Source organism: Bos mutus, chromosome 14 (genome assembly GCF_027580195.1).
Source record: "Bos mutus isolate GX-2022 chromosome 14, NWIPB_WYAK_1.1, whole genome shotgun sequence".
Lineage (NCBI taxonomy): Eukaryota > Metazoa > Chordata > Mammalia > Artiodactyla > Bovidae > Bos > Bos mutus.
Window position 1 is genome coordinate 65,720,259 of NC_091630.1, and position 8,073 is coordinate 65,728,331.

Below are 8,073 nucleotides of genomic sequence, written 5' to 3' on the forward strand. Positions count from 1 at the left end.
CACACACACACACACACACACACACAAAAGGCTGATGTTCGAAGCCCTCTCTGAGAGGTGTTGATTCAGTAAGCATACCAGTCAGGCAACAGAAATCATTCTTGCTGCTTGAAGCCAAAAAGGGTTTGATTCAAATCACAGAGAAGGGAGGCAAACACTTGGAGAGGGGATCATTGGGTGTAGCGGCCAGAGATGCTTCACACATATCCTTTGGTGCCTAGATCCGGGAATTCTGGCAGCACTGTCATAGCTTACGGCATTCTTTAGGACAGGAGGTCAGCATCACCAGGTGGTGTCTCTCAGCTGGTGCTGTGCCTGCCTTCAACAGGCCATTTATTCTACCTTCCAGAAGATCAGCTACTTCTGGGTTATGAGGAGCATGGTAAAACCAGAGAATCCTAAGGCACCGACTCATTGACTTACTCCTTTTGCTGTAGGTGGATTCATGATCAGAAGTAATGCTGGCTTTGGGACTTCCCTGGTGGTCCAGTGGTTAAGAATCCACTTTGCAATGCAAGGGATGTGGGTTTGATCCCTGGTTGGGGAACTAAGAGCCCATGTTACATGGGGCGGCTAAGCCCACAAGCCACAACTAGAGAGCCCATGCACTGCAAGGGAAGATCCGCTTGATGCAGTGAAGATCCTGTGTACTACAACTGAACCCAAAGCAGCCAAGTAAATAAATGCTGCTCTTGCTGTTTAGTTGCTCAGTCATGTCTGACTCTCTGCAGCCCCATGGACTGCAGCACGCCAGGCCCCTCTGTCCATGGAATTCTCCACGCAAGAGTACTGGAGTGGGTTGCCATTTCCTTCCCCAGAGGATCTTCCTGCCCCAGGGATCCTGTGTTTTCTACATTGGCAGGCAGATTCTTTACCACTGAGCCACCAGGGAAGCCCAAATAAGTCAATAAGTAAATAAATATATATATATATATATATATGTAATGTTGGCTTTAAGTAAGTCACTTCATTTTTTCTTAAATTTATTTTTAATTGGAGGATAATTGCTTTATAATATTGGAGTAAGTCACTTTAACTCACTGTACTTATTTACAGGAATCTCCAATGCCAAGTTCTAGACACTGTGACATTCCATTTCATAGTTCCCTATAATCTGACAGTGGTTATATTTCCAGATAAACAATTCAGTTAATAGTCAACCTGCTTATTCCTGATGCTATTAAATGTCAGGAGAACTTACATATCACAAGGACTTTTATTTCAAAGCTTGGAGCACAGGATGCACTTCTTAAATACCTAAAGCATTAGTCATTTTTAAGTAAACAGAATTACAAAGAAATGTTGCTGAACTTGATTACATAATTATCTCATTACAGGAAATAATTATTTTGGTCAGTTCTGAAAAACATCAACCCTTACAGGAATTATGCCAGAATAAAGTATGTACCTGGACCCTTTAGCAAGTATTGAAGGAAAAGCCAAGAGTTGCTTTCCATGATTACCTCAGGGTGAAACAAAAAATGATATTTAGCTCATCCTTTAAAAATGTCACTTTAAAGTGATGATCCTTTCATTTTCCCAACCTCTTAGTTCTGTAACTTAAATGATGTTGCCGGCTATTAAACTTCTAGGCATCTTGGAAATTTTCAAAAATAAAAAAAAATCAATTTGTTTCAAACTCTGTGGAAGGCAATCCCAAATCACTGCCTATAGTGAGTGTAGCCATGAAATTAAAAGATACTTGTTCCTTGGAAGAAAAGCTATGACTAACCTAGACAGCATATTAAAAAGTACAGACATCATTTTGCCGACAAAAGTCTATATAGTCAAAGCTATGATTTTTCCAATAGTCGTGTACAGATGTGAGAGTTGGACTGTAAAGAAAGCTGAGCACCGAAGAACTGATGCTTTCCAACTCTGGTGCTAGAGAAGACTCTTGAGAGTCCCTTGGACACTAAGGAGATCAAACCAGTCAGTCCCTGAATATTCGTTGGAAGGACTGAAGCTGAAGCTCCAATACTTTGGTCACGTGATGTGAAGAGCTGATTCACTGGAAAGGACCCTGATGCTGGGAAAGATTGAGGGCAGGAGAAGAGGGCCACAGATGATGAAATGGTTGGATGGCATCACTGACTCAATGGACTTTCGTCTGAGCAAACTCCAGGAAATGGTGAAGGACAGGGAAGCCTGGCGTGCTGCCGTTCTTGGAGTCACAAAGAGTTGGACACAACCTAGTTGAACAACAACATGGAAAAAACTTCAGGAAGCTATGAAAACATATGAAGCTTATGTTTCTTAGGCTGACTGGTAATGTTTTTACTCTTTATCTTAAGTTTATATTCTTTCACATGTATTAAATATTTAGTAAGATTAAATTTAAAAAGCAAGTGGAAAAACTGTGTATTGAAAGAGAAGATAATGGTGACTTCTGTGGTGGTCTAGTTGCTAAGACTCTGTGCTCCCTGTGCAGGGGACTGAGTTTGATCCCTGGCTAGGGAAATAGATCTCCCACATGCAGCAACTAAGAGTTTGCATGTTGCAACCAAAGAATTCTGTATGCTGCAATGAAGATCCAGCACAGCCAAATAAATACTTAAAAATAGATAAAAGTCAATCCATCTTTACTTTGGAAGGACCCTAGAACATATATGTATCTGCTGCCTTTGTGTCTTGGTTAAAGAAAAAAAGAGAGAGAGAGAAAATAGGTATATATTTGCTTGTATTTGTACAGAATATAAAGAATATCCAATATCCCAAAGAAACTGGTGATAGTAGTGGGCTCTGGAGAGGAGAGCTGGGTGGCTGGCATTAGAGGAAGAGGGGAAACTCCATCATATATCCTTTTGTGTTTTTAAGAGTCATGAGCCTCCTTTGCTGTACACTTGAAACTAACACAACATTGTCAATCGACTTGTTAGCGATAAGTATGCATGGGGGTCTGGCTGCTCGCTGTGGCTGCTCACTGCAGCTGCTTGCAGCTCAAAAGCCAATAAACAGCCCAGGTTGGTAGAAAGGCAAGTTTACTTTATTTCAGATGCTGGCAGCTAGGGAAGGGTGGCAGACATCTGTCCAAAGGCCGACTTCCCCCCAGCCCCCAGCACACCCCCACAACAAGCAGGGGGGGAGAGCTTTTATAGACAGAGTAGGGGAGTTTACATGCACAAGCAGCACAGTCATCTCTAACAGTCATCTTCAAATTAGTCATCACTGGTCTGACCAGCATCATCTTGCTTGTTTTAGGTACAGTTAATCTTCAGTTCCGGGGTGCATTTGTTCCCATTTCCTTGCAACTAAAGAATTCCACATGCCGCAACTAAGACCCAACACAGCCAGATAAATGAGGAAACATTTTAAAATGCATTGTGGCAGCTCATATTCTGGGTACAGTCTGGTCATCATGTAGTTAACTTTTCTACCTGGTGTTCTAGTATCTATAGTACAGCTCACAGGATATAGATCAGAATATTCTCTATAGCCCTTGAGAAAGAACTAAAGATTCTTGATTGTGCTTAATGACAACATTACTATTATTTAGTCTCCTTTGACTGTTTTCTTTTGTTTCCATATTTCCACATTTCTCTGATTAAACTTATTCTTTGACTTAAGTTTTCCACAGGCAAAAGGCATGCAGAGAACATGTGGTGGTGGGCGCAAGGACCGTGTGGTCCTGCTCCATTTCAAACTGTACCCCTATCAAAAACAAAAAAAGTTGTGAGCCCCATCAATAATTTTACTCATTAATAAATAAATAATATTTTATTCAAAATATTGAAAATAAATAAGATTAAAATATATATAAATCATACCTTCCCTCACTCACACATTTACCCCCATGATCTTTTTTTTTTTAAATAAGCAAAAGCAGAGCTTTTAACAATTGCATCCTCAGGTGTTCTCTGGAGTGAAAGTGGGGTTGACCAGCAGCACGGGAAGCCAGAATGTGTGACACACACTTAGAGAACTTGACAGCAATGTCCATATGCTGAGACTGAGTAATGAGGAAACATGCCTCCAATTGTTTTCCTATTATACCGATCTTAGCTTTCTGTTCAGCAATGCTAACCTTTGATTTGGCTGCTGGGAGTAAAGGTGAGACCTTTAAAGAGCTGCTTGCGCTCATGAGGAATGTGTTTTGGTGCCTTATATGGCTTTGAGCTGCAGCCTGGGGGCAGAAAGGCTCAGAAAGCATGAGCTCATGCAGAGTGAAAACCTTCTTAGTAGATAGATCACTCTTGAACTTCTTTTAAGAATCTTAAAATAACCCCTTGTGGGAACTCGTCATGATAGCCAACATTTATTGGGCTCTCCGTTTGTCGAGCGCAGGTCAAAGCTACTGCCTGTATATGAACTGATTCATCCTCACAACAACCATATAATGAAGTAGGGATTATTATTATCTATGGCTCAAATGAGGAAACAGGTATGGGCAACGTTCCCCAAGGAGCACAGTCAACACGCACATGAACGTCATCTGAACCTGGGTCTGGCTCCAGGATTGCTACCCCCTGAGACGAAGATCCAGTCGCATTGGAATAAATCCAAATGCGGAATTAGAGCATTGCTTCTCCTGCTGGTCTTGGGACTGAGATGCTGAGTGGATTATAGAAGTGAGAGCCCGGGGAAGTAATGGGGTGGCCTGTATTCGGAATGCGGTGTGTCTTTACAATATGAGAGCCTTGAGAGCAAGATGAGATTTAGGGCTTAATCATCTTTTAAAAAATTTATTTGGCTGCACCGGGTCTTAATTGTGGCACGCGGGATCTTCCGTTTTCGTTGTGGCAGGCAGGATCTTTAGTTGAGGCATGTGGGATCTGGTTCCCTGACCAGGGATCGAACCTGGGCCGCCTGCATTGGGAGCACAGAGTCTTAGCCACTGGACCACCAGGGACATCCCATCAGGGCTTAATCTTATAATAAAAAAAAGGGTGGGGGGGCTCTGGGGGCAAGCTCTTCAACAGGGGAGGGATGTGGGGAAACTAGCATTGTGTAGGGTGTCCTTGGACTGTGATTGGCAGGTGGGGGTTGGCAGAGGGGAGACCAAAGGAAAGAGGCCTCTGCGTGCAGACAGAAGAGGGTCAGGACTAGGGAGGCCGTCGTGGAAATGGGAGGGAGGATGGATATGGAAGATTTTGTCTTGAGGACTTGGTGGGGCTCATACCAGTTGAAAGCTGAAGAGGAAGCAAGGAGATAAGAACATGCTTAAGATGCTCTGTCATCCAGGGGTCGGTGGAGGAGGTGCTTCATCCTGCTTTTACATCCAAGTGCATTTAATGCTTCTGTTCAGGGCTCCCTGAGTTTCTCATTTGCAAAACAGTTCTCCTAGAAGCTGTAGCAGCTGCTGTCAGTCCCTCCCTCCCATCGGGTGCCCATCGCCCCTTACTCTTTCTCACCTGAGTGAAGCCCTGGTGCATCCATGAAGGGCTTTCCTTGGTCCTGGTGCACTTGACCCTGGCTCAGGCAGGCTGGATACAGGAAGGAGTTAACACACCCAGAGCAGCCTTCAGCGTCTGCTGATATGCCGGAGCTGGTGGATAAAGGCTTCTGCTTTCTTTCTCCTCAAAGGGCACAGCTCCGAGTGGGGTGCTGCACCTTCTCCCAAGGGTACCCAGCAGGGTGAAGCCCCCACTATCTGCTCATTGCCTTCACAGTGACCTTCCCCTTTGCCTCTTCCACCTCACCTCTCCACTCCAGGCCACTGCTTGCTAGGATCACCTCTCAGATAAACCACCTGTACCCCAGCCCCCAGTCTCAGTTCCTCCTTTGGGGGAACCCAACCTAAGACTTAGCAGCAGCAGCAGCAACCTAAGACAGTTGAAAGATGGTATGTCGAGGTTGCTCAGTCATGTCCAACTCTTTGTGACCCCATGGACTGTAGCCCTCCAGGCTCCTCTGTCCATGGGATTTTTCTGGCAAAAATAGTATAGTGAGTTGCCATTTCCTTCTCCACAGGATCTTCCCAACCCAGGATCAACCCAGGTCTCCCTCATTGTAGGCAGATTCTTTACCATTTGAACCATCAGGGAAGCCCGGAGAGGTTATTTCACTTGTTTAAGCTCACAGATCCAGTCTGTAGGAAATCTAGGATTTTAATTCAGCTCTCCTAAATCCAGTGGGCTCCTGATGTTCTCTGATACTAACCAGTCTTTGTATTCACTGTAATGTCTCCCCGGATCTTTTTACACGTTTGGCTTTCCTACTAGAGTCTGGCCTATTAGACACCAGTATAAACTCATAAAAGGCAGGAAGTATGGTCTGGATAATTTAGTACCCAAGACCATCAAGACTTGTGTCTTTCAGAGACAGATGCTCAGTGAGGATTTGTTGAAAGGAAGAGGCAGAGCAAAAGGCGGAAGCGGCATAGGCACTTGGGTATGCGACACAGGAGCATGAATGAGAGCCTGCAGGCATCATGTCATGGGGCTCAAGAGTCGCTGCCTTAAAGGAGACCACGGTTAGGCTGTCAGGCAGAAGATCCAGAGGAGGCACAATGGTGAGCAGAACACTTGGTAGAGAACTCAAAAATCCGTTTCCTTGGAAATCACTGATGAGGAAAGCCATTCCTAATGAAATAGTCCTTTTCAGTGCATGAATCTTTGAAGGAGAGTTTTGGTTTTTTCTTATTTGTTTATGTTAAAGCACTTTATTTATTTAATTTTTGGCTGTGTTTGGTCTCCGTTGCTTTTCTCTAATTGCATCGATCAGGGGGCTACTCTTTAGTTGTGGGCTTCTCTTGGTGGTGGCTTATCTTGTTGTGTAGCACAGGCTCTCAGGCACACGGGCTTCAGTAACTGTGGCAGGTGAGCTCAGTAGTTGTGGCTCCCTGGTTCTAGAGCACAGGCTCAGTGGTTGTGGCTTAGTTGCTCCACACCATGTGGGATCTTCCCAGATCAGGGATCAAACCCATGTCTCTTGCACTGACAGGCTGATTCTTTACCACTACCTCCAGGGAGGCCCTATATTTTGTTTTTAATATAAGATGAGTAATGTTAGCTTTGTAGAAAAAACATAGGATGGATTCTATCCAAGAATAAATTCTACAAATCAGATACTTAGGGCAGTATTTTTCAAATGATGTTCTCCAAGGCAGTAGGATGTCTCAGGAACTCTCTTAGAAGCCTCTTCAAGAAGAGGTTATATCATAATAATGATTAATACTTACTGAGCTTTAAATCTGTTTTTTTTTTTTTTTTGCCATCCCACGTGGTTTATGGGATCTTAACTCCTCAAGCAGGGTTTGAACTCTGGTCCCTGGCAGTGAAAGTGCTGAGTCCTAACCACTGGTCTGCCAAGGAATTCCTAATACTTGCTAAATCATGGGCCAAGCCCTAGGCTGTGTCTTGGGTTGCATTATCTCAGTTCATTCTCCCAGTTACCCTTTGATAGGTACTACTGTCATCCCTGGCTCACAGATGACAAAGCTGATGCTCAAAGAGGTCACTCAGCTAAGTAAGACCTAGTGGGATTTAGCCCCCGGGCTATTTGACTCTGGAGCCCATGATCTTCACAGGCAAGGCTATAGGTACCCTCCTCCCCACCCCTTGGCCAACCATATGCTCGCTCCATCAGAACTGAAACTCAGATTTTGACCTTATGGGGCACAACCTGGGGAATGGGAACCACACCGTTGGCTGGGGGCTGGGAGAGAGTGCATTAAAGTGTGCCATACTTTGACCGCCTTCTCTACAATTCTCAGAGCTTTGCTTTCCTATTGTGCTGGGGAGTTTTAAAATGCATTCTGATGAATTCGGTCTGCTCTTTTGGTACACAAGGGGGAGCATTTAGCACAGGAATGGGAATAAGATCGCTACAGGGAGTGAGTTCTTGTTCTTTGCAAGAAAGAGTTTCTCTTTCTCTCTTAATAGGATTTCCTAAGAATGAAGACAGTTTTCTACCTAATCCCAATATTGTTATTATGATGTCCAAGAAATTAATATTGATGAAACCACGTAATCTATATGTAACATAATCTATATCCAGATTTTTCCAAATATTGCCAAGATGCCTTTTATAGCTTTTTCTTTTGTAAAACTTTTCTGTTTTTTCCCCCATAAAGTATGTTTATTTTTTGGCTGCACCAGGTCTGAGATGTAGCATGTGGGATCTTCAGTTTTC

General features: G+C 43.8%; 1 non-coding gene across 1 annotated transcript; it reads right to left on the reverse strand.

The window, feature by feature from the left end:
* Window positions 1–4,776: 4,776 nt before the first annotated feature.
* Window positions 4,777–4,849, reverse strand: TRNAG-CCC (transfer RNA glycine (anticodon CCC)). Its single transcript has one exon. It is a non-coding gene; the product is annotated as a tRNA-Gly (tRNA).
* Between the last annotated feature and the right edge of the window lie 3,224 nt (window positions 4,850–8,073).